General features: G+C 36.6%; 1 protein-coding gene across 1 annotated transcript in view; it reads left to right on the top strand.

The window, feature by feature from the left end:
* LOC145678761 (uncharacterized) overlaps positions 1–27,219 on the top strand; it is a 469,546-nt gene that overhangs the window by 180,223 nt on the left and 262,104 nt on the right. The gene's annotated exons all lie outside the window — the stretch shown is intronic.

Genomic DNA, 27,219 nt, shown 5'->3' with positions numbered 1-27,219 from the left:
TTTTTCTGTTAGATAAATACAAAACAAGCCAGATAATTATACAGCATGGTAGATAGAATGTCATTAATTTACTTAATAATATATGATGAGACAGTTTGTCAAATGATTTTGCAAAGTCCAGAGGAACAACATCAACTTGATCACCATTATGAACCACAATGAGCACATTATGGGCTAGACTTGATAAATTAGTTACTATAGATCTACCATTCAACAAACCATGTTATATAATTTATTTTTCAAACATTTTAGGTATAACAGAAAATAAATCTGAAATCACTGATCCTGTCTCCACTTGTTTTAGGAATTGGTGTTACAGCAACAATTTTTCAAATATCAGGATATACATTAACATTAACATTCCAATTAGATAAAGAAGCTAAAACAGGAGCAATGACCTCAGCCATTCCTTGGATTATAAAAGCAGGAATGCCATCAATGCCACAAGCAGATTTAACCGTGGTTTCCTGGCTGAAAAATAATTAGAAAACCTTAGTGATTCTACATCTTTAAGGGACATTTTAAAGAAAACTGAAGCAAAATATTCAGCAAAACAATCAGCCAACAATTTTACAATCTGTTATTATCTTTAATAACTCCAGCTGTTACATTACTACTAACTCAATTTATATATTTCCATAATTTGTCAGGAGCATTTCCTAGATAATTTTCATTTTTCTGATAATAAATTAAATCATCTTCATTTAGTTTAGTCTTAAAGGTTCTTAGATGTATGTCCTTTAAATATATCGTGTTACATATGTTTTGTCGCTATAAACGGAATTATAAGGTTCTTTTATGTGGCCATTTCCATTAATCCGCTGAACTTATCCCCACAACTAGTCTGGTTTAATGAGGTTTTACTGTATATCAGTTGAAAGATAACACACAACGGAATAAAAGGTACTTGAAGATAAAGTCGAGAAAAAATGAATTTTTGGGCCGCTAAAAGTGTGCTGTTTGTTACTAACAAGTGGAAGAATATATGTACAAGTATTTATTTCCAGTAGTTTATATTATATGCGGTGCCGTAACTTAGAAACTTTCCTGGTGAGACAAGTATTATTATTTGGGATTCTGTAAGAAAATATGAAATTGGGCCTTCAGTGGTACCCAGATTACTTTTATATTCTTCATAGGGACATATATTTGTTCAAATGGTGATACAGCAGTAGTAGTATTTTAAATTACAGGGGGGCCGCGGTGGCTCAGTGGTAGAGCGTTCACCTCTGGTGCTTGGGTTTCCGGGTTCGATCCCAGTCCCCACCAAGTGAAATTTGTGGTGGACAAACACCGTGTGCGTGGGTTTTCTCGGGGTTCTCCCGTTTCCTCCCACTTTCTTCATTCCACCATTTCATTCATTTCTCATAATCACCGTCTCCTTTAGCCTAACCGGCATAACCGTGGGACGTAAAACTCAAAGATTTCATTTCATTTCATTTTTTAAATTACAGGTACTTTCAGTTCTTTTGAAAATGCATAATATGGTAAGCCCTTTCTATGATTTACAAATTAAATTGAGGACCCTATATTTGACACAACTTAAAGCGATAGAAATATTTCTTGAGACCCTAATAGTAGACATTTTACTGAAATGAGCCCAAATCATATTTTTGCATCATTTAAGAGGTCCCATCACGGCGAAATAAATATCGCTATTTTTTTAGTAATTATGTTATACCTTCAAGTAGATAAGTAATACAGTAATTATGTGATATATTCAAATAGATAAAAGATAATCGAAATGTGAAACAAGAGCTCGCTAGACAATATTATTTTACATGAGATTCAGCTATTTAGAAAAATGGCATTTATTTTGCTTTTAAAAATAGTTGCAAACGAAAAGCTACTAGCTGACTCATGATAACGGTATCTCATGTAAAATAATATTGTCTAGCACGCTCTTGTTCCACATTTCGATTATCTTTTATCTATTTGAATATATCACATAATTACTGTAAAATTAGTGGTATTTTAATTTCACAGTGATTCTTCCTCTTAAGATATTTGGGTGTATTTGTGTTATATTTCTGACGTGGTGAACCTATCCCACACTTTATTTATGCATTCATGTTTGTATAATATCATTTGGAGCAACAAAGTTTCACCTTGAAGTAGGTCCCCTACAACGACTTATCAAAAAGATAGTCGTAAACCTGGTTCGTTTTGCAGAGATAAAAATTTGAAGTGGTAGTAATTCTTTGACATAAAAATATTAGCTTCGATATTTAAATACCATTAATCTCACCTTTTTAATAAAACTGACAACGTCTATAAACGATGTTAAACTGGTTTATTATTTGATATAACTTAAATATCCTTTTCTTAAAACTGTTAAGTACACAAACTCACTGACTAGGTAACCATAAAAAATGTCCATATCAACAACTATCCCATAATAATCTCCTACATATATTAAAAACATTCTTCTTTTGTTAATATGAAATGAACATTCTACTAAGTATAGTGCATATGTATGAGTACTTTCTGCCCAAGGTACAGGTAAATATTACACAAGCCAAAGTATTTTGTTGTACCCCTTATAGCCACAGATAGCTTAAATGCAGGAGAGATTGTCCCCTGCCCCTTACAAGTTACGACCTCATTATATCCAGCAAAAGCAACTGTTAACTAGCAAATAATAACTGTTGTGCATCTTCTCCCAACGGTAAAACATATAGGATGCACATATTACCTAACATAATACAGTAATACAGTAATTATGTGATGCAGTACACATGTAGGCCTAACATACCAGTCTAAATCAGTGGTTCTCAACCTTTTTCGACTGACAACATACTTAACAGAAGTCCAGGAAATCCTAACACAGTTTTTTATATTTTTATTATAAATAATAATAATAATAATAATAATAATAATAATAATAATAATAATAATAATAATAATAATAATAATAATAATAATAATAGTGAAACCAATTAATTTTTATAATGACTCTATATAGCACTCAGTATTATTGCTGAAGCTGGAGGTTTTGACTAGTACAGCCTGTCTCGATTTTAACAAATTATTATTAAATTCTTCATGATTTTTAAATTCTAAAATTTTGTGAAACACCTTAGCGGATTGTGTGACACACCAGTATGTCGCAACACATCGGTTGAGAACCACTAGTCTTAACTAAATATATATATATATATATATATATATATATATATATATATATATATATATATATATATATATATATATATTTGCATAACATAAAATGGCTCTTATCTTGTGTAAACTCATGAATTTCAAAGAATCTATACGATCACTAATCGCCTCTAATTTTAATTCTTGTGTAAATTAGGTAATTTCACACAAATTTTAAGTTGCTAACTTATTTTCATGCTTCAATTTTAAAATTTCATAATTTGCGTCATAAACTCCCATTCCCCATTTGTGCCCTAACGAAATAGTAAAATATTTACATTTAGAGGTAATAAGTAAGACGGTAGTGAAGTTTAAACTTGGAGAAACATACATTTCACAAAACTAGTTAACATGACTTTGCACTTCTTTCCTTACCATTTATATTAGTTTAAAACTTGTCTCTGTTTTGACTCGTTATTAAAAAGTTTCTTCTTCGTCCATTTTAAACGAAAAAAAAATCCAAAAGGTAGCAGCTGTATGTTCTTCACTTTTAGCTAAACTTCCTCAGTCCTTCTCGCTTTCCATGTGTTTCACTGTGTGTGAATGTGTGTGAGAGACAAGGTCTCCATCTCAAGTACTTTTGTACTACATCCAGCACCATTCATTTTTATTATTTGCTATTATTCTGTGTTTAACATCACATGATTATGGTCCTATAGGTTAAAGGAAACGAAGATGTTGGTAATGAACCAAATAGTGGAATGAAGAAAGTTAGAGGAAACGGAAGAACCTCGAGGGAAAGCATTTACATGGTGTTTGTTCACTATTTCAAACCTCACTTCGTGCGAGCTGGAATCGAACCTGAGGCCTCAAGCACCAAAAGTGATTTATATAATTATTATTTTAAAATGGTAACTTTCTTACTGTTTATTGCTTAGATTAAAATTAAAACATTTGAAAAAAATGAATTAAACATTTTAATGTTGATGTTTCCTTTAGACTAAATAGGAAGGTTGTTTTACGAGATAGAGAATTATGGAGGAACGATATATAAGATATCATCTATCACAAATTCTAATCTGGAGTCAAATCTTTGATCCTTTATGTAGGAAATAAGTCCCTACCGCTGTGCTAGCCTAAATAATTGTTTTACACGGTTCATTTGCAACGTTTTATGGAACCAACTGAACATATTTTTTCAGTTCTTTTCGTGGTGCCCTTTTTCGTATACCAAATGGAAGTATGATCCATGAGAGAAATATACATCCATTTCTTACTGTGAATTTTGTAAAGTATATCTCAGAGCCCTCTAAAGTGTCTTAAATTAATATGTATTACCTTGGAAATAAGAAAGGTCACTTCTTTTACACTATTCGTCATCTGCTCCGTTCACTGCAATCTACTGTTCTACTGCTCCTCACGTAGTATCGATTTTTGCTCTGAAGTTTAGTAGGCTATAAGGGACGATTTTTTTTGTATTTAGGGGACACAGTGGTTCAGTGGTAGACCGATTACATCTGGTGTATGGGGTCCCTGATTCGATCCCCGCACAAGTAAGTTTGTAGTAGATAACATCGAGTCCGTGGGTTTACTCTGAGTTTCCTCCAACATTGTCATTTCACCGATTCTTTTCTCATCATCCATTTACCTTTATCTCCCTTATTCTAAAGGGCATAATTGTTTGATGTTAAACTGAAAGATTCACTACATTTTTAAAGATTTTTCGTTTTTAGAAAAACAACAAAAAAGCACTGTAATTTGAGGAAAATCACGCTTCTTGGTTGAGCGTTAAAATTGTAGTGATACATAACACTTGTACACAAAATCCTCGAAAATATGTCTTCTTTAACATTATACGATCTTATGGTTCTATCTATGAGACGTATTGAAAAATTCGGGTCTGTAGGTTTATTTTTTCACGAAAAATTAAACGAAGGCACCATTGTTTTTTAAAAAATAATTCTGACTCTATGGCTTATGGAACACGGAGGTGCAATGCCGCGTTCACAAAAGCTTTCCACTGACTTCTATCCTTAGCCAACTGGATCCAGTTTCTACTTTGTATTCCTATTTCTGCGAGATCCATCTTAATATTGTTCTCCCATCTGTGTCTAGGTCTTCCTAATGGTCGTTTTCCGATTGGTCTTCCAGTCAAGACTTTGAAAGCGTTTCTACTTTCTTCCGTCCTAGCTACATGACCTGCCCACCTAAGCCTCCTAGACTTGACGACCCTAACAATGTTGGGTAAACCGTATAAATTATGTAGTTCCTCGTTATGAAGTTTGCGCCATTACCATTCCCGTTCCTCTTGGGTCCGAATATTCGTCTCAGGATCTTGTTCTCAAATACTTTCAGTGTATGTTCTTCTCTCAAAGTAAGCGACCATGTTTCGCAACCATACAGAACAACAGGCATGATTATCGTTTTATACATATGTACGTTCACAAAATTTAAAACCTGTTGGCGATTTTTTTTTATCGGCATTATTTTACGCTGTTAGATTGAAGGATGAAAAGTTTGGTGAAGTGCTGGTACTACTGCAGCTGATTGCCACCCAAGATGTTATCTGTACAAAACATTTCCGTACTGGATGGAGTGTGCAACGTTAATAATAGCCCTATGTACTGTTGTCGCCATAGATCTCGTGGCATAAAGCTAAATTTTTCTTAGATGTTTTGTGCAAGATAAACTTTTTGTCTTTCCGCTTCTTGAAAATTTAAATATCATGAAATAATGTGTATTCAAGATTGCCAGTATTTTAAGCGAGTTTGCTACTGGAAATAAACTGTTCATGACATAGAGTGCCATCTATAGAAGAAATGATGTATTAATTTCAACTGTCTAGCCATGCAAGTTCATTGAAGGCAGTAATTTGAATCTGTCGCAGTGTTTTCAACTTGCATTGTGCATGAAAATGCTCTAGTCTACACGGCTGTTCTTATCTTGGCTGCTAAACAGTGGGCGTTGAAGCTCTTTGAAGCCACAGCCTTTCATTGCAGTCTTGATAACAACTGTGTTTACTGGAACATTTCGTGGAGCATGGAGCAGAGCAACAGATTTAAATGACTGCCTCCGACAAACTGACGCACCTAACCATACTGATTATCCTGACGAACCACTCCCTATATTTGTAACGGAAATTCAAATCGTTCCCACATTGCAACAAAAATTACTCTGCTACACTACTGTCTGCATCGTCTGCTACTAGCAGTAGCTAAGTCTAATTCTATCATTCTAATTCAATCATTAGCTTCATTAGCAGCCCATACATGTACACACTTGCATGACCAACATGCATGAAAGATTTGTCTCATCATGTATGTTGGAAGAATTTTTTGCCCACATGCGCACCAACATGCTGTCCAACTTACTAGAAGTTGTTTGAGAAATGTGGAAAACGGAGACCGTGAAGAGTCGAATGGTAAGACAATATGATTGCTACCAACTAGTAGTGACCATCGAGGTCTCTTAATTCTACATGTCAGTACACAGGAATAAGTGTGAAAATAAAATCAGTTGCAGTAATATTTTATTTTAATTACCTGTGGAGATGACTCATCAGGCTCTTCATCACTGCTGTGTTCATCTAGGTTGTTTTTGCTTACACGTGTTTCTTCCTGATCCGATAAAAATTAAAGTTAATCGTAATACCACAGGGGTGTAGCCATGGGGAGGAGGGCGTCGGGGCCAGTCCCCCCCAAATGATTTCCTGGACCCCTAAACGACCAGCTTTTAAAACATCATCGTAAAATTATATCGTTCCAGTCATTTAAATATAACAAAGTTTACATATAATTAATAATTTACGTTAAATATTTACCGATTGAAAAATAATAGGTCTATGGTATCTCTTCTGTTTAAGGAATGACCAAATGCACAGATTGCTTACCACATCTGCTACAATCGATTGATCTAGTACTCCTGTGCGGATCATTTCCAAATTGGTTGAGTTGATTTTGAGTTTAACGTCCTGTTCAGCAGCGAGGCTATATGAGGCGTGGACCTACTGATTAACGTGAAATCCGAACCACATTAGTTCCCGCTGGGAATCGAACCCCGGTCTCCCACGCCAACATGTCCAAATTGGATGGAAATGGTTTAGATAATGGAACTATATTATTCCACACCATTTATAGTATTTTGTGTAATTTTTCTTTAGATTTGTGTCAATATAAACTCATAACAAACAAATGGACTTCGAAATATTATACTTATTTGTAACAGCAGATTACACAATTTACTGTGATTTTATATCAGAGGCAGATCCAGAAGGGGCGATAGCCCCCCAGAAGATGATAATTTCTTATTTTATATATAAATAAAACCCATCCCAGAGTTTGGAGCTCTTAAAGGTAGCTCTAAGTAGCAGTATTATAATAGGGTGGGTCGTTTTGCCGCTTTTTTTTTCGGAACGAAATGTAATACCTGCCAAAAGTGGCCCACCCACATGGACATTACAGGTATAGAATTTTTTTTCAAATCAGATAATATCTTCTGTGAGAACTATTGCCTCAAAGTTTCAAAATTTCACTGAAAATTACAAAAAATACCAAAATTGTTCATTATTTTTAGTTATGTTAAAGTTAACATATTTTTGGATTTATATATGCCAGATGCTATGAAAACTGACATTCAAGTCTCAGAATGCCAGTTATATGTCCCTGAGGTGGAACAGGGGTCCCTCCTCTGGGGCCCGCAAAGGGGGCGAATTCAGTACAATTAAGCGTTTCTACAGCTATTTTCGTCCTTGCCTTTTCCTTCTACTGGTGGTTCATAGTGGTAGCAGAGCATTCTTATTTTTCACCATGACACTCCCACTCCTCCACCTCACAATACTGCAACACCCTTCTGTCCCGATCTGCGTAACTCAGCGTCACTATCAGCAACGAGCCGGATACGCTTCAAATTGGGCGCCATTTCTCAAGCGCTATATTTGGTTACTGTTGCCTTCAGCTTATATGAATTGGCCGTTACAGATAATAGTTTGCTAAACACTATTTTCACAGAAAATTCTGTATTTCTTTCTTAAAACAGTCAATCTTATTTATTATATCACAAAAATAACTTCAGGGACAATGAAGCAGACCGTGAAGAGAAAGCAGAGGAAAGCTCTTCTGAGGAAGAGACCAAAACCCAGAGACAGGACATCTAAACCGAAGCTAGATTTGACTGAAACTGCTATGATTGCTCAGAGATACAATGTAAGCGAAAAGGCTGCGGCACATATAATATCAACTGTGCTTCAAACAGCTTTAAAGGCTGGAATTATAACTTCTCAACAATCTAGCAACATAACTCTGCTTTTATTGTGGACAGGACCAAAGTAAGGTATGAGAAACTTAAAGTTGCTCGGAATTTAAAAGAAAGTTCTAGAAATGATGATCCCATTAAAAGCCTATACTTTTTCATAGTCAAAGGGAAGACACTAAAACACACGCAAGCATCGTTAGAGAAGAGCACTTATCACTTGTGGCTGAACCTAACTCTCTATACGTTGGTGACGTGACACCATCCTCTGGCTCTGGCCATGACGAGACCACGGCTATTTTCGAGTACATCATGAACCAAATCGAAGGTGGCTTTGATGAAGTTGAGGTTCTTGGATGTGATGGAACAAACACTAACACTGGTTGGAAGGGAGGTATTCGTAAAAAAATAAAGGAACTAACAGGCTATTTGTCTCTTGTATTTTAATGATCTGCCTTTCCGAGCTCTCTTCACGAATATTGGCGCTAATTCAAGCCCCTATTCTTACACAGGTCCCATAGGTTCAAAACTATCTGACTGTGAAAAGCTTCCAATGGTGTCATTCAAACCAATAAAATGTGACTTACCTCATCATAGTCAGAAGAGCTCAGAAAACTCAGTAAAGACCTGAGATATTTATCTCAAGTCTTCCATTGCTAATGGTCCTTGTCACGTCTTTGAGAACATTCACAGTTCTAGATACTTACCAAATGAATACCAGGCTGTAATCCGTTCATCCATTCAGACGAATGCATTTCTCGCACTCCCAGAGAATATTCTTTTCGCCATGATGACTGATGGTCTACTTGCTGTCCGACAAGACGCATTACATAACATTCTTAGTGCTCGAAAACACGAAGCAGAGAATCTTCATAACACTATTGGATATAACATCATTCCCAGACTGAATTTTGAGGCAAAAGATTACACTGAAATGATCTTTTGGGAAAGCACTGATGTTTCAATAACTGCACCACCAGTTCTAAGGACGGTATCAAACAAATAGCTCATGGACAAACTTTCACTTTCTGACAACACTGTGCCAGAATAATCTTCCACCGTCTATCCATGCCACACGATGGCAGTGAAATTAGTCACTGAAGCAGCCTCTCGAGTATGTGGCAGTGATGATAGGGACGGGATGATCAGGTCAACCTTACTTTCTAGGCAAGCTGTATCTAAATTGCAATCAAAGTCCCAATTTGTGACAATTTTTCCTGACAGTGACGAATTGGATTAGTTTATCCGGCCCTACATATGGTTGGTTGGTTGGGTAGGGCTGGCGCAGAAGCCCTAGGTGCAGCCACCTCCACGGGGTAGACTCTGGGACCCTTAAACAGGGTATATGACCAGGTGAGCAAGAACCTGCACAACCACTTAAATGTACTGAATTTGCCCCCTTTTCTGGCCCCAGAGGAGGCATCCCTATCTCCCCCCAAGGGCACATAACTGGCATTTTTATACTTGAATGTCAGTTTTCTAAGTAACTGACATGTATTTAACCAAAAAATGTTTACTTTAACATAACTAAAATTCCTGAACAATTTTGGTATTTTTTGTAATTTTCAGTGAAATTTTGAAACTTTGAGGCAATAGTTCCCACAGAAGATATTATCTGATTTGAAAAAAAATCTATACCTGTAATGTCCATTTGGGTGGGCCACTTTTGGCAGGTATTACATTTCGTTCCGAAAAAAAAGTGGTAAAACGCTGCACCCTAGTATTATAACCCACCGACCCCCAGAAGTCCGTCCTGGATCCGCCCCTGTTTTGTATTTGACAGTTTGAAGACAAACGTTTCAACAAGGTACTATAAATACTGCTACAAAACTATCGCACTAAACTGAGTGCTTTAAAAAACACATTTTTTATCAGATGAAAAATATAGTGGAAAAACAACGTTTTAATTCAGTTTTTCAGTTTGAATTTTATTCGCTTTTTTCCACTTGGTGTAAAACAAGAAGTGGTATATAGCTGTTAATAAAATAACTATAGTGTTTTTTAGTCGCGAATAATAAATAAATATTTTTGTCAGGAAATTTTAAAGAAATTAAATGAAATTTTAAAAAAATCAGTCTTATGTAGATAGGTTCTGTGTACAAGGACTTGGATTGAAATAGTTTTGCACAAAGGTATAACGTTTGGCTCGGGGCAGTAGTTCTTGGTTAAGTATAATAAAAACTACCTGGTACTATAATATTTATGAAGATAAAAGCTTAAAAAACAGTGTGTTTAGATTTTCGGACGAAAACAAAAATTTTCCGTTTTTTCAGCCCTCAAAATCTCTAGCTGTAACACATTTTTTGGTGTTTTGTCATCAATTGTGGCGTCTGGTTGAAACTCTCTCAGCTTTTCTAACAGTTTTTCATATGCAGAATTCTTTACGTCCTTCCCCACACAATAGTCTTTTTTTGATTTTACTTTCCACAAACATGGTAGTTCTTTGTATACGCGAATAAATTCACGCACAGAATCTCTTGTTACATAACGCAGACCATTCATCTTCAACGACCTTTTCATGCGACGGAGGAGAGAGTCACGTGATTTCTTCCGCTGTCGTGATTGGCGGACCTAAATATAAAACAGCCACCTTGCATGAACGAGCCCATACACGGTAAACATGCATGCAGAACGGCAAAAACATCAAACATGTTTTCAGAAGATTTTGAAAACTTTCAACATGAATGAACGAGGCCATACACGATCAACTTGCCTGTGGTTTTATCATTTTTCATGCAAGTCGGGCTGTTTCTTCAGACATGTGTTTACGTGTATGGGCCACAATTGGCTAATTCTGTCAGACTCACGCGCTCTGAATGATTTGATTCGTTCTTGCTTTTAGTAGTTCGTAGTACCCAACTTCCTTGAGTGGCGGCGCCACAGTCTCCACAGTTTCAGCGGGAAGAGCATCTGAAACCTCTTATACTATATTATTACTTTATGCCTAAACAGTTGAAACTAATACATTATTTCTTCCATAGATGGCACTCTATGCCAAGACGGTTCAATACCGGTAGCGCTATGTTTTAGTATGAGCAAAATGAAATGAAATCTTTGAATTTTACGTCCAACGTTTATGCCGGTTAGGCTAAAGGAGACGGTGATAATGAGTAATGAATGAAATGGTGGAATGAGGAAAGTGGGAGGAAACGGGAAAACCCCAAGGAAACCCACGCACACGGTGTTTGTCCACCATAAAGTTCACTTGGCGGGGTCTGGGATCGAACCCGGGACCCCAAGCACCAGAGGTGAACGCTCTACCACTGAGCCACCGCTGCCCTGTTTAAGTATGAGGTCGGAAACTTCTGGAAATACTATATAAGACATCGCCAGAGAAGAGAAATAGCGAACGGAATCAAAGATTAGGTGAGAAATGATCACAGGACGTTGAACCGGTTTGTAATAAAGAAACGTAGATCAATGGCAGCACAACTGATTGCAGAACTCTGGAGTTATGTATTCCTACATTAACAGTCCGAAAATAGTTCCATAACCTCAATATTCGAGGGTAGGTTGTGATTTCGAAACATTGTTTCACGAAGCCAATGTAATAGCACAGAAGAAAAGGTGCCGAGAACATACATGCACTGCTAATCTGAGTATATATTTGAAAATAGTAATATGATTGGATCAATAATCGCTTTCCTTGTTTCCAACAACAGGCATGGTTTACGGGAGGCGTAAACCCGAAGAGGATCTATGTGACATTGTCTACTTTCTACCATTGAGCATGTTGGCAAAATTTCGTTCTATGTACTCCATTAGTTCTATTGTTCTAAAATTAACGAACTTTTACTGCCAGCAATTACTTGGACATTGTTCATGACCAGTTTGCAACTTTTGTACTGCAGCTATTGTTCCTTAACAACAATGCAGACGTACAGCATGACACTGCGCCAATACACACAGCCAGGTCTGTTCAAACGTGGTTTGACGAACACCAGGATTAACTCCAACACTCCCCGTGCCTGCACAATCCCCGGGTGTGAATATTATTAAATGTCTGTCGGCAGATTAAGAGCAAGCGAGTTTGGTGAACATTTCATCATCGTTGACCTATCTTTATTAGGCATATGCAGAGAGCTTATAAAATTGTACGGTTTGTACGACCGTCTGTTACTTTACAAGATAACTTCTAAGTGAAATCGATTTTTTGAACTCAACTGTTCTTTTTGCAATAGATAGAATGATTATATCGTCGGAGTTCGTTAACGAAGTTAACCTGTTATCATCTTAACAGTAACGAACACTTTATTGATATATATATATATATATATATATATATATATATATATATATATATATATATATATATATATATATATATATATATATATATATATATGTAGAGAGAGAGAGAGAGATCCCAAACATATATGTGAACTTTCTAATTTTGTTCTTCCATTAACATCTTAATGAATAACAAAGATTTTAACGGTGATATCTATATCATATATGCCATAAAGTAAGTTTCGTGTAGTTCTTTTTACTCTCTTAAATAACAGAAATTTCATAGGATTTGGATTACTTTGGGGCTTGAATGTTGCACAGATGGACAGGCATACATCATTATAATACATCTCACAGCAGGCCTTCTCTCACTACTGTATCTCCTCCTTTAAGAAATCTAATGTGATGACCATACACAATATCTAAGTACTTGTGTACGTACAGTATGTACAGATGGTGAATATATATGCAGATAACTATCAGAATAACGGAAACGTCCGAAGAAAATGTAACTTATTTGGCTAATATGATATGGGATTACCGCTAGCATGCAGAGCAGCTCTGATAGCAATCGGAAGGAATTAAAGTATGTTTTCCCCGTAGGGTACATTTTGTTTGAGAAAACTGAGGAGAAATCTGTACCTCAACTCAGTGTTGCCAGATTGGGCTACAAGTAGCGGATTGAGCGATTTTTAAAAAAGTTCCCTCACCACGAAAATATAAAATTGTGGGATACACTATTTTTGGAGCTACTTTTAATTATCTGTGGGTTATAACTCTTAAGAATAGGAGCTTTTCATGTATAAAATCAGGAATCATTATTAGTTTTATATAACGCAAGATTTAGTTGAATATTCTTGTTGCAATGACCAAGCTTTACTCATTAGTCAGACTTACATGTTCGATATTAGGTCAATTTTTGTTTTAGTATTTTTCAAAATTCAAATCTGACAATAGTAGACTTTCGGAAATTTGTGCTATTTCAATTTGCTATCTCAGTTATAATGCGTAAGGTCAATAGTTGAATGAAACTATGTAAACGTGAATATTGCAAATGGTTTTTGTTTACTGCATCCTCAATATTAACATAATGAGTAAATGGAGTAATCTATTAAAAAGTTCCAAAGTTCATGGCTCACAGATAAATTGAAGAAGTGATGAGTATTAGTGAAACGCCGTTCTGTAAATTTTGTAAAGTGTATCTCAGAGCCCACTGTCCTCTCTTAAACTACTACCTTGGAAATCAGAATGGTCTCTTCTTTTACACTATCAGTGTTTGCTCAGTTCACTGCATACTGCCGTACGACTACTTCCCATGTAGTATGGAATTTGCCCTATGAAACCAGCGCCAACAACCCGGAGATGCGGTCGCCGCCTGATCGTTGCCAACGCAGGTATCTAACGTATTTTCCACTTTAAATGCTTCCATTAAATCAATAAGGATCTGCATATATATATCACCAGTAAAAATCTGTAGTTGCAAAACAATTAATTTTTATGTTTAGCTTACAAATAGTTCTAATCCGCTACTTTTGGAGAAATCCTCGCTACTTTTTAATCTTTAGATCTAGCAACACTTCCTCAACGTTCTTTACTTATGTCGTAGCCGCTTAAAGACTTGGGTGAGTAATGAAAGTTAATGATAATGAATGTATTGGTAAAATGAAAATGTTAGAGAAAAAAGAGAGAATTTCACGAACATGATGTCCAGCATAAATCCACATAAGACGATATCTAATGAAGGTAAGCGTTTTACAACTTTCTCTTTTTTTCCTTTAAATTCACTCCAATCAGGACATCTGTGTCCATACTACTCTAAGTAATCTTAATAATTTTGCTGCTTAATTCAAGACGACCGGCACAAGGATGCAAAAAGTTTGAGGACAGTTAAATTATGTGCCCATGCTCTTCAAATTGAGGAAACGGAGATGTTGGTAATGAACGAAATAGTGGAATGAAGAAAGTTAGAGGAAACGGGAGAACCTCGAGGAAAACCCCTTACATGGTGTTTGTTCACCTCAAACCTCACTTCGTGCGAGCTAGAATCGTACCTAAGACCTCAACCACCAAAAGTGATTTGTATATTTATTATTTTAAAATGGTAAGTTTCTTACTGTTTATTGCTTACTTGTTAGATTAAAATTAAAACATATGAAAAAATGAATTAAACATTTTAATTTTGATGTTTCCTTTAGGCTAAATAGGACGGTTGTTTTACGAGATAGAGAATTATGGAGGAACGATATACAAGATATCATCTATCACAAATTCTAATCTGGAGTCAAATCTTTGATCCTTTATGTAGGAAATAAGTCCCTACCGCTGTGCTAGCCTAAATAATTGTTTTACACGATTCATTTGCAACGTTTTATGGAACCAACTGAACATATTTTATAGTTCTTTTCGTGGTAACTTTCTTCGTATACCAAATGGAAGTATGATCCATGAGAGAAATATACATCCATTTCTTACTGTGAATTTTGTAAAGTATATCTCAGAGCCCTCTAAAGTGTCTTAAATTAATATGTATTACCTTGGAAATAAGAAAGGTCACTTCTTTTACACTATTCGTCATCTGCTCCGTTCACTGCAACCTACTGTTCTACTGCTCCTCACGTAGTATTGATTTTTGCTCTGAAGTTTAGTAGGCTATAAGAGACGATTTTTTGTATTTAGGGGACACAGTGGTTCAGTGGTAGACCGATTACATCTGGTGTATGGGGTCCCTGATTCGATCCCCGCACAAGTAAGACATTGTACTATCTTAAGGTTCTATCTATGATACGTATTGGAAAATTCGGGTCTGCAGGTTTATTTTTTCACGAAAAATTAAACGAAGGCACCATTTTTCTAAAAATTAATTCTGACTCTATGGCTTATGGAACACGGAGGTGCAATGCCGCGTTCACAAAAGCTTTCCACTGACTTCTATCCTTAGCCAACTGGATCCAGTTTCTACTTTGTATTCCTATTTCTGCGAGATCCATCTTAATATTGTTCTCCCATCTGTGTCTAGGTCTTCCTAATGGTCGTTTTCCGATTGGTCTTCCAGTCAAGACTTTGAAAGCGTTTCTACTTTCTTCCATCCTAGCTACATGACCCGCGCACCTAAGCCTCCTAGACTTGATGGCCCTAACAATGTTTGGTAAACCATATAAATTATGTAGTTCCTCGTTATGAAGTTTGCGCCATTCCCGTTCCTCTTGGGTCCGAATATTCGGCTCAGGATTTTGTTCTCAGATACTTTCAGTGTATGTTCTTCTCTCAAAGTAAGCGACCATGTTTCGCAACCATACAGAACAACAGGCATGATTATCATTTTATACATATGTACGTTCACAAGATTTAAAACATGTTGGCGATTTTTTTTATCAGCATTATTTTACGCTGTTAGATTGAAGGATGAAAAGTTTGGTAAAGTGCTGGTACTACTGCAGCTGATTGCCACCCAAGATGTTATCTGTACAAAACACTTCCGTACTGGATGGAGTGTGGAACGTTAATAATAGCCCTATGTACTGTTGTCACCATAGATCCCCGATCTCGTGGCATAAAGCTAATTTTTTTCTTAGATGTTTTGTGCAAGATAAACTTTTTGTCTTTCCGCTTCTTGAAAATTTAAATATCATGAAATAACGTGTATTCAAGATTGCCAGTATTTTAAGTGAATGGAGAGCGATAGCATCCAATTCGATGTGGTATGCAAAAACTTGGCGCAAGGATATTTCCAAAACTTTCTGGATTGACACTGAAACATCGTGCTACTGGAAATAAACCATTCATGACATAGAGTACCATCTATAGAAGAAATGATGTATTAATTTCAACTGTCTAGCCATAAGTTCGTTGGAGGCAGTAATTTGAATCTGTCGCTGTGTTTTCAGCTTGCATTGTGCATGAAAATGCTCTAGTCTACACGGCTGTTCTTATCTTGGCTGCAGAGCTAAACAGTGGGCGTTGAAGCTCTTTGAAACCTCAGTGTTTCATTGCAGTCTTGATAACAACTGTGTTTACTGGAGTATTTCGTGGAGCATAGAGCAGAGCAACAGATTTAAATGACTGCCTCCGACAAACTGAAGCACCTAACCATACTGATTTACCCTGACGAACCACTCCCTATATTCGTAATGGGAATTCAAATCGTTCCCACAATGCAACAAAAGTGACTCTGCGACACTACCGGCTAGAGTTGTAACTAAGTGCATCGTCTGGTACTGGCGGTAGCTAAGTGCTTCATTGGCTAATTCTATCAGACTCACGCGCTCTGAATGATTTGATTCGTTCTTGTTTTTAGTAGTTTGTAGTACCCAACTTCCTTGAGTGGCGGCGCCACAGTCTCCACAGTTTCAGCGAGAAGAGCAACTGAAACAGTTGAAACTAATACATTATTTCTTCCATAGATGGCACTCTATGCCATGTGCGGCTTAATGCCAGTGGGCTATGTTTTACCTAGGTAGTATGAGGTCGGAAACTTTTGGAAATACCATATAAGACATCGCCAGAGAAGAGAAACAGCCAACGGAATCAAAGATTAAGTGAGAAATTATCACAGGACGTTGAACCGGTTTGTAACAAAGAAACGTAAATCAATGGCAGCACAACTGTTTGCAGAACTGAACCAGCATCTGGATCTATGTATTCCTACATTAACAGTCCGAAAATAGTTCCATAACCTCAATATTCGAGAGTAGGTTGTGATTTCGAAACATTGTTTCACGAAGCCAATGTAGTAGCACAGAAGAAAAGGTGCCGAGAACATACATGCACCACTAATCGGAGTATGGTATATATTTGAAAATAGTAATATGATTGGATCAATAATCGCTTTCCTTGTTTCCAACAACAGGCATGGTTTACGGGAGGCGTAAACCCGAAGAGGATATATGTGACATTGTTTACTTTCTACCATTAAGCATGTTGGCAAAATTTCGTTCTAATGTGGCAAAATTGCGTTCTATGTACTCCATTAGTTCTATTGTTCTAAAATTAACGAACTTTTACTGCCAACAATTACTTGAACATTTTTCATGGCCAGTTTGTAACTTTTGTAGTGCAGCTATTATTCCTTAACAACAATGCAGACGTACAGCATGACACTGCGCCAATACACACAGCCAGGTCTGTTCAAACGTGGTTTGACGAACATCAGGATTAACTTCAACATTCCCCGTGGCCTGCACAATCCCCAGGTTTAAATACTATTAAATGTCTGTCGTCAGATTTAGAGCAAGCGAGTCTGGTGAAGATTTCATCTTCGTTGACGTCTCTTTATTATGATTATACAGAGAGCTTATAAAATTGCACTGTTTGTACGACCGTCTATTATTCTACAAGATAATTTCTGAACGAAATCGATTTTTTGAACTCTGTTCTTTTTGCAAGATAGAGTGATATAATCGTCGGAGTTCGTTAACGAAGTTAACCTGTTATCATCTCAACAGTAACGAACACTTTATTGATAGCTATATATATATATATATATATATATATATATATATATATATATATATATATATATATATATATATATATATATATATATATATATAGAGAGAGAGAGAGAGAGAGAGAGAGATCCCATATCCCAAACATATAAGTGAACTTTCTAATTTTGTTCTTCCATTAACTTCTTAATGAATAACAAAGATTTTAACGGTGATATCTATATCATATATGCCATAAAGTAAGTTTCGTGTAGTTCTGTTTACTCTCTTAAATAACAGAAATTTAATGGGATTTGGATTACTTTGGGGCTTGAATGTTGCACAGATGGAGAGACATACATCATTATGATACATCTCACAGCAGGCCTTCTCTCTCACTACTGTATCTCCTCCTTTAAGAAATCTAATTTGATGACCATACACAAGATCTAAGTACTTGTGTATGTACAGTATGTACAGATGGTGAATATATATGCAGATAACTATCAGAATAACGGAAACGTCCGAAGAAAATGTAACTTATTTGGCTAATATGATATGGGATTACCGCTAGCATGCAGAGCAGCTCTGATAGCAATCGGAAGGAATTAAAGTATGTTTTCCCCGTAGAGTACATTTTGTTTGAGAAAACTGAGGAGAAATCTGTACCTCAACTCAGTGTTGCCAGATTGGGCTACAAGTAGCGGATTGAGCGATTTTTAAAAAAGTTCCCTCACCACGAAAATATAAAATTGTGGGATACACTATTTTTGGAGCTACTTTTAATTATCTGTGGGTTATAACTCTTAAGAATAGGAGCTTTTCATGTATAAAATCAGGAATCATTATTAGTTTTATATAACGCAAGATTTAGTTGAATATTCTAGTTGCAATGACCAAGCTTTACTCATTAGTCAGACTTACATGTTCGATATTAGGTCAATTTTTGTTTTAGTATTTTTCAAAATTCAAATCTGCCAATAGTAGACTTTCGGAAATTTGTGCTGTTTCAATTTGCTATCTCAGTTATAATGCGTAAGGTCAATAGTTGAACGAAACTATGTAAACGTGAATATTGCAAATGGTTTTTGTTTACTGCATCCTCAATATTAACATAATGAGTAAATGGAGTAATCTATTAAAAAGTTCCAAAGTTCATGGCTCACAGATAAATTGAAGAAGTGATGAGTATTAGTGAAACGCCGTTCTGTAAATTTTGTAAAGTGTATCTCAGAGCCCACTGTCCTCTCTTAAACTACTACCTTGGAAATCAGAATGGTCTCTTCTTTTACACTATCAGTGTTTGCTCAGTTCACTGCATACTGCCGTACGACTACTTCCCATGTAGTATGGAATTTGCCCTATGAAACCAGCGCCAACAACCCGGAGATGCGGTCGCCGCCTGATCGTTGCCAACGCAGGTATCTAACGTATTTTCCACTTTAAATGCTTCCATTAAATCAATAAGGATCTGCATATATATATCACCAGTAAAAATCTGTAGTTGCAAAACAATTAATTTTTATGTTTAGCTTACAAATAGTTCTAATCCGCTACTTTTGGAGAAATCCTCGCTACTTTTTAATCTTTAGATCTAGCAACACTTCCTCAACGTTCTTTACTTATGTCGTAGCCGCTTAAAGACTTGGGTGAGTAATGAAAGTTAATGATAATGAATGTATTGGTAAAATGAAAATGTTAGAGAAAAAAGAGAGAATTTCACGAACATGATGTCCAGCATAAATCCACATAAGACGATATCTAATGAAGGTAAGCGCTTTACAACTTTCTTTTTTTCCTTTAAATTCACTCCAATCAGGACATCTGTGTCCATACTACTCTAAGTAATCTTAATAATTTTGCTGCTTAATTCAAGACGACCGGCACAAGGATGCAAAAAGTTTGAGGACAGTTAAATTATGTGCCCATGCTCTTCAAATTGAGGAAACGGAGATGTTGGTAATGAACGAAATAGTGGAATGAAGAAAGTTAGAGGAAACGGGAGAACCTCGAGGAAAACCCCTTACATGGTGTTTGTTCACCTCAAACCTCACTTCGTGCGAGCTAGAATCGTACCTAAGACCTCAACCACCAAAAGTGATTTATATATTTATTATTTTAAAATGGTAAGTTTCTTACTGTTTATTGCTTACTTGTTAGATTAAAATTAAAACATATGAAAAAATGAATTAAACATTTTAATTTTGATGTTTCCTTTAGGCTAAATAGGACGGTTGTTTTACGAGATAGAGAATTATGGAGGAACGATATACAAGATATCATCTATCACAAATTCTAATCTGGAGTCAAATCTTTGATCCTTTATGTAGGAAATAAGTCCCTACCGCTGTGCTAGCCTAAATAATTGTTTTACACGGTTCATTTGCAACGTTTTATGGAACCAACTGAACATATTTTATAGTTCTTTTCGTGGTAACTTTCTTCGTATACCAAATGGAAGTATGATCCATGAGAGAAATATACATCCATTTCTTACTGTGAATTTTGTAAAGTATATCTCAGAGCCCTCTAAAGTGTCTTAAATTAATATGTATTACCTTGGAAATAAGAAAGGTCACTTCTTTTACACTATTCGTCATCTGCTCCGTTCACTGCAACCTACTGTTCTACTGCTCCTCACGTAGTATTGATTTTTGCTCTGAAGTTTAGTAGGCTATAAGAGACGATTTTTTGTATTTAGGGGACACAGTGGTTCAGTGGTAGACCGATTACATCTGGTGTATGGGGTCCCTGATTCGATCCCCGCACAAGTAAGACATTGTACTATCTTAAGGTTCTATCTATGATACGTATTGGAAAATTCGGGTCTGCAGGTTTATTTTTTCACGAAAAATTAAACGAAGGCACCATTTTTCTAAAAATTAATTCTGACTCTATGGCTTATGGAACACGGAGGTGCAATGCCGCGTTCACAAAAGCTTTCCACTGACTTCTATCCTTAGCCAACTGGATCCAGTTTCTACTTTGTATTCCTATTTCTGCGAGATCCATCTTAATATCGTTCTCCCATCTGTGTCTAGGTCTTCCTAATGGTCGTTTTCCGATTGGTCTTCCAGTCAAGACTTTGAAAGCGTTTCTACTTTCTTCCATCCTAGCTACATGACCCGCGCACCTAAGCCTCCTAGACTTGATGGCCCTAACAATGTTTGGTAAACCATATAAATTATGTAGTTCCTCGTTATGAAGTTTGCGCCATTCCCGTTCCTCTTGGGTCCGAATATTCGGCTCAGGATTTTGTTCTCAGATACTTTCAGTGTATGTTCTTCTCTCAAAGTAAGCGACCATGTTTCGCAACCATACAGAACAACAGGCATGATTATCATTTTATACATATGTACGTTCACAAGATTTAAAACATGTTGGCGATTTTTTTTTATCAGCATTATTTTACGCTGTTAGATTGAAGGATGAAAAGTTTGGTAAAGTGCTGGTACTACTGCAGCTGATTGCCACCCAAGATGTTATCTGTACAAAACACTTCCGTACTGGATGGAGTGTGGAACGTTAATAATAGCCCTATGTACTGTTGTCACCATAGATCCCCGATCTCGTGGCATAAAGCTAATTTTTTTCTTAGATGTTTTGTGCAAGATAAACTTTTTGTCTTTCCGCTTCTTGAAAATTTAAATATCATGAAATAACGTGTATTCAAGATTGCCAGTATTTTAAGTGAATGGAGAGCGATAGCATCCAATTCGATGTGGTATGCAAAAACTTGGCGCAAGGATATTTCCAAACCTTTCTGGATTGACACTGAAACATCGTGCTACTGGAAATAAACCATTCATGACATAGAGTACCATCTATAGAAGAAATGATGTATTAATTTCAACTGTCTAGCCATAAGTTCGTTGGAGGCAGTAATTTGAATCTGTCGCTGTGTTTTCAGCTTGCATTGTGCATGAAAATGCTCTAGTCTACACGGCTGTTCTTATCTTGGCTGCAGAGCTAAACAGTGGGCGTTGAAGCTCTTTGAAACCTCAGTGTTTCATTGCAGTCTTGATAACAACTGTGTTTACTGGAGTATTTCGTGGAGCATAGAGCAGAGCAACAGATTTAAATGACTGCCTCCGACAAACTGAAGCACCTAACCATACTGATTTACCCTGACGAACCACTCCCTATATTCGTAATGGGAATTCAAATCGTTCCCACAATGCAACAAAAGTGACTCTGCGACACTACCGGCTAGAGTTGTAACTAAGTGCATCGTCTGGTACTGGCGGTAGCTAAGTGCTTCATTGGCTAATTCTATCAGACTCACGCGCTCTGAATGATTTGATTCGTTCTTGTTTTTAGTAGTTTGTAGTACCCAACTTCCTTGAGTGGCGGCGCCACAGTCTCCACAGTTTCAGCGAGAAGAGCAACTGAAACAGTTGAAACTAATACATTATTTCTTCCATAGATGGCACTCTATGCCATGTGCGGCTTAATGCCAGTGGGCTATGTTTTACCTAGGTAGTATGAGGTCGGAAACTTTTGGAAATACCATATAAGACATCGCCAGAGAAGAGAAACAGCCAACGGAATCAAAGATTAAGTGAGAAATTATCACAGGACGTTGAACCGGTTTGTAACAAAGAAACGTAAATCAATGGCAGCACAACTGTTTGCAGAACTGAACCAGCATCTGGATCTATGTATTCCTACATTAACAGTCCGAAAATAGTTCCATAACCTCAATATTCGAGAGTAGGTTGTGATTTCGAAACATTGTTTCACGAAGCCAATGTAGTAGCACAGAAGAAAAGGTGCCGAGAACATACATGCACCACTAATCGGAGTATGGTATATATTTGAAAATAGTAATATGATTGGATCAATAATCGCTTTCCTTGTTTCCAACAACAGGCATGGTTTACGGGAGGCGTAAACCCGAAGAGGATATATGTGACATTGTTTACTTTCTACCATTAAGCATGTTGGCAAAATTTCGTTCTAATGTGGCAAAATTGCGTTCTATGTACTCCATTAGTTCTATTGTTCTAAAATTAACGAACTTTTACTGCCAACAATTACTTGAACATTTTTCATGGCCAGTTTGTAACTTTTGTAGTGCAGCTATTATTCCTTAACAACAATGCAGACGTACAGCATGACACTGCGCCAATACACACAGCCAGGTCTGTTCAAACGTGGTTTGACGAACATCAGGATTAACTTCAACATTCCCCGTGGCCTGCACAATCCCCAGGTTTAAATACTATTAAATGTCTGTCGTCAGATTTAGAGCAAGCGAGTCTGGTGAAGATTTCATCTTCGTTGACGTCTCTTTATTATGATTATACAGAGAGCTTATAAAATTGCACTGTTTGTACGACCGTCTATTATTCTACAAGATAATTTCTGAACGAAATCGATTTTTTGAACTCTGTTCTTTTTGCAAGATAGAGTGATATAATCGTCGGAGTTCGTTAACGAAGTTAACCTGTTATCATCTCAACAGTAACGAACACTTTATTGATAGCTATATATATATATATATATATATATATATATATATATATATATATATATATATATATATATATATATATATATATATAGAGAGAGAGAGAGAGAGAGAGAGAGAGAGAGAGATCCCATATCCCAAACATATAAGTGAACTTTCTAATTTTGTTCTTCCATTAACTTCTTAATGAATAACAAAGATTTTAACGGTGATATCTATATCATATATGCCATAAAGTAAGTTTCGTGTAGTTCTGTTTACTCTCTTAAATAACAGAAATTTAATGGGATTTGGATTACTTTGGGGCTTGAATGTTGCACAGATGGAGAGACATACATCATTATGATACATCTCACAGCAGGCCTTCTCTCTCACTACTGTATCTCCTCCTTTAAGAAATCTAATTTGATGACCATACACAAGATCTAAGTACTTGTGTATGTACAGTATGTACAGATGGTGAATATATATGCAGATAAATATCAGAATAACGGAAACGTCCGAAGAAAAGGTAACTTATTTGGCTAATATGATATGGGATTACCGCTAGCATGCAGAGCAACTCTGATAGCAATCGGAAGGAATTAAAGTATGTTTTCCCCGTAGGGTACATTTTGTTTGAGAAAACTGAGGAGAAATCTGTACCTCAACTCAGTGTTGCCAGATTGGGCTACAAGTAGCGGATTGAGCGATTTTTAAAGTTCCCTCACTACGAAAATATAAAATTGGGGGATACACTATTTTTGGGGCTACTTTTAACTATCTGTGGGCTATAACTCTTAAGAATAAGAGCTTTTCATGTATAAAATCAGGAATCATTATTAGTTTTATATAACGCAAGATTTACTTGAATATTTTAGTTGCAATGAGCAAGCTTTACTCATTAGTCAGATTTACATGTTCGATATTAGGTCAATTTTTGTTTTAGTATCTTTCAATATTCAAGTCTGACAATAGTAGACTTTTCGGAAATTTGTGCTGTTGCAATGCTGCTGTCTGTCTCAGTTAATGCGTAGGGTTAATAGTTGAACGGAGCTATGTGAACGTGAATATCGCAAATGTAAAGGTTTACTGTATCGTCAATATTAACATAATGAGTAAATGGAGTAATCTAATAAAAACTTCCAAAATTTATAGCTCGCAGATAAATTGAAGAAGTAAGGAGTATCACTGAAACACCGTTCTGTAAATTTTGGAAAGTGTATCTCAGACCCCACTGCCCTCTCTTAAATTAATAGTACTATTACCTTGGCAATCAGAATGGTCTCTCCTTTTGCACTATCAGTGTCTGCTCAGTTCACTGCACACTGCCGTACGACTATTTCCCACGTAGTATGGAATTTGCCCTATGAAACCAGCGCCAACAATCCGGAGATGCGGTCGCCGCCTGATCGTTGCCAACCCAGATATTCAACGTATTTCCGACTTTAAGTGTTTCCATTAAATCAATAAGGATCTGCATATATATATCATCAGTAAAAATATGTAGTTGCAAAACAATTAATTTTTTATGTTTGGCCTAAAAATAGTTTTAATCCGCTACTTTTGGAGAAATCCTCGCTACTTTTTAATCTTTAGATCTAGCAACACTTCCTCAACGTCCTTTACTTATGTCCTGGCCGCTTAAAGACTTGGGTGAGTAATGAAAGTTAATGATAATGATAGAATGAAAATGTTAGAGGAAAAAGAGAGAATTTCACGAACATGATGTCCAGCATAAATCCACACAAGACGATATCTAATAAAGGTAAGTGCTTTACAACTTTCTTTTTTCCTTTAAATTCACTCCAATTAGGACATTTGTGTACATATTATTCTAATTAATCTTAATAAGTTTTCTGCTTAATTCAAGACGACCGGCACAAGGATGCAAAAAGTTTGAGGACAGTTAAATTATATGCCCATGCTCTTCAAATTGACTCGTACACCTCCCAATGAATTTCACCGTGCAATCGTCAACTTAAGCGTGCAATCGTCTACCGTGCAGTCGTTAGCTCAATTTAACTAGCAAGATGGCCAGTGTTATCCTCCTCTGATTCAAGAAAATAAATAAAAATGAAATCTTTGAGTTTTACGTTCCACGGTTATGCCGGCTAGGCTAAAGGAGACGGTGATGATGAGAAATGAATGAAATGGTGGAATGAAGAAAGTGGGAGAACTCCGAGGAAACCCATGCACACGGTGTTCGTTCATCACAAGGTTCACTTGGCGGGGGCTGGGATCGAACCCGGGAGCCCAAGCACCGAAGGTGAACGCTCTACCACTGAGCCACGGCGGCCCCTAGAAAATAAATAAATTCTACTAAAGGTAGTTAAGTGGATCATGCAAAACGTACTTTTTTGAATGAATGGATTACCATAAGGCTTAAAAATATCTAAACATTTTCGATAAATTAGGTATTTGCACGTTGCAACATGGAGTAGGTCAATCACAGAGAACTTACTGAGGTTGAAGGTCGTACGAGACAGTGTATAGCATTTTCACTAGAATTCAGTGAAGCCATAGTCAGTGGAGAATTTTGCTCATCGCATATTAACATCAAAAGAACACAGAACTGTTATAACCAAGTATGTTATAAATAGAGGATCTGCCCATATGTATCTTAATCCTATTAAATCGATGAAGCCAAAAAACAACCGAGCATCGGCACGTCTGATTGGCTACTCTTGTTTCTGCCATCGTCTGATTGGCTACTTTCGTTTCCGCCATGATTGTTGTCTCAAAACATTGCGATTCTATTGGGCAGAGTAGGGGTGGCGAAACTGTGACGTATAGCTTCAAGATTTTGTTGTAAGGGCAGATCCTCTATTTTATAAGATCCTTGGTTATAACACGGTAACCAAAAATTTCACTTACTAAAATAAAGCATAAAAAACATCTTTATTTATTATTTATTTATTATTTTTAATAGAAAAGTTGATTCTTTATGTTCTGAACCAGTCTCAATGGTCAGTGGTACACAGAAAGTTACAATGAGGAGGACGGTTTGAACTGATCCATCAAAACATTAGTTGAAATCAGTTATCCAAGAAAAATGTCCAATTCAGTTTAAGAGGTTACGTAAGAAATGGGTCAGGTGAGCAAAATGAAAGGGTTTTAATGGACCGAGACCGGCTACATGGCCGGCTATTGCACAAGTCTGGCCTATGTACTTGTGTAATCCGTAACTCTTAAGTATTTTAACGTTAGCATGTTAGCGATTGACTCCATTAAAGAACTGAGGGGGCACGGTGACTCAGTGTTAGAGCGTTCACTTTCGGTGCTTGGGGTCCCTAGTTCGATCCCAGCTCGCGCCGTGTGGACTTTGTGGTGGACAAACACCGTGCTCGTGGGTTTCCTCGGGGTTCTCCCGTTTCCTCCCACTTTCTTCATTCCACCATTTCACTCATCTCTCATCATCACCTGTCCTTTAGCCTAACCGGCATAACTGTGGGACGTAAAACTTAAAGATTTTCCATTAAAGAACTCGGCCTGTTTCATTCAGACGTGTCTTGTGGACTAATATTTATACTAACATTACAATTTTATAAGATTCATTACTGTCGTTCTAATAGAAAAAATGGAACTAGGTAGCTGAATTTCTGAGAACATTTTGAATTAGGATTAAAGGTATCCCTGAAACACAACATGTGTAAGTACATCTTCGTAACCCAAAGATTCACTTGCACCTTTTCATGTAATATTACTCCAATGAAAGCCACTCTTGTGTAACATGCTCGTCAAAAAATCCAGAATGTAGTGCCCCGA

This window comes from Thermobia domestica, chromosome 2 (assembly GCF_964235325.1).
Source record: "Thermobia domestica chromosome 2, izTheDome1.hap1.1, whole genome shotgun sequence".
NCBI classification, from domain to species: Eukaryota; Metazoa; Arthropoda; class Insecta; order Zygentoma; family Lepismatidae; genus Thermobia; species Thermobia domestica.
This window is presented reverse-complemented; position numbering and strand designations above follow the sequence as displayed.